Source organism: Myotis davidii, unplaced genomic scaffold, assembly GCF_000327345.1.
Source record: "Myotis davidii unplaced genomic scaffold, ASM32734v1 scaffold991, whole genome shotgun sequence".
Lineage (NCBI taxonomy): Eukaryota > Metazoa > Chordata > Mammalia > Chiroptera > Vespertilionidae > Myotis > Myotis davidii.
In genome coordinates, this window is record NW_006283137.1 from 737,260 (window position 1) to 737,729 (window position 470).

Here is a 470-nt window from a genome sequence, read left to right on the forward strand (position 1 = left end):
AGGCTGCAGGGCCGTCCCCGGGGCCACAGCGATGCCCTCTGCGCCGCAGACAGGGGTCATTTTTAATTTTTCCCTTTTGGGGTTATTGCTTATTCTCAGTTTTCTGTGTGGACCTGGACTGTATTTGAAATCAGGAAAAACAGCCCTAGCAGGTGTGGTTCAGTGGGTAGAGCGTCGGCCTGCGGACTGAAGGGTCCCGGGTTCAATTTCGGTCAAGGGCACATGCCTGGATGCTGGCTTATTCCCCAGTGGGGGGGCGTGCCGGAGGCAGCTGATCCACGATTCTCTCTCCACTGATGTTTCTCTCCCCCCCCCTTCCCCTCTTCTCTGAAATCCATAAAAGTAATTTTACAAAGAACAACGCCGGGAGGTCAGCGCCGTCGCTCGCACAGACCGGCAGGGCCGGCTCAGGGTCAGGGCCGGCTCAGGGGCAGGGCCGGCTCCGGGGCAGGCTGGGAAAAATGGGAGTT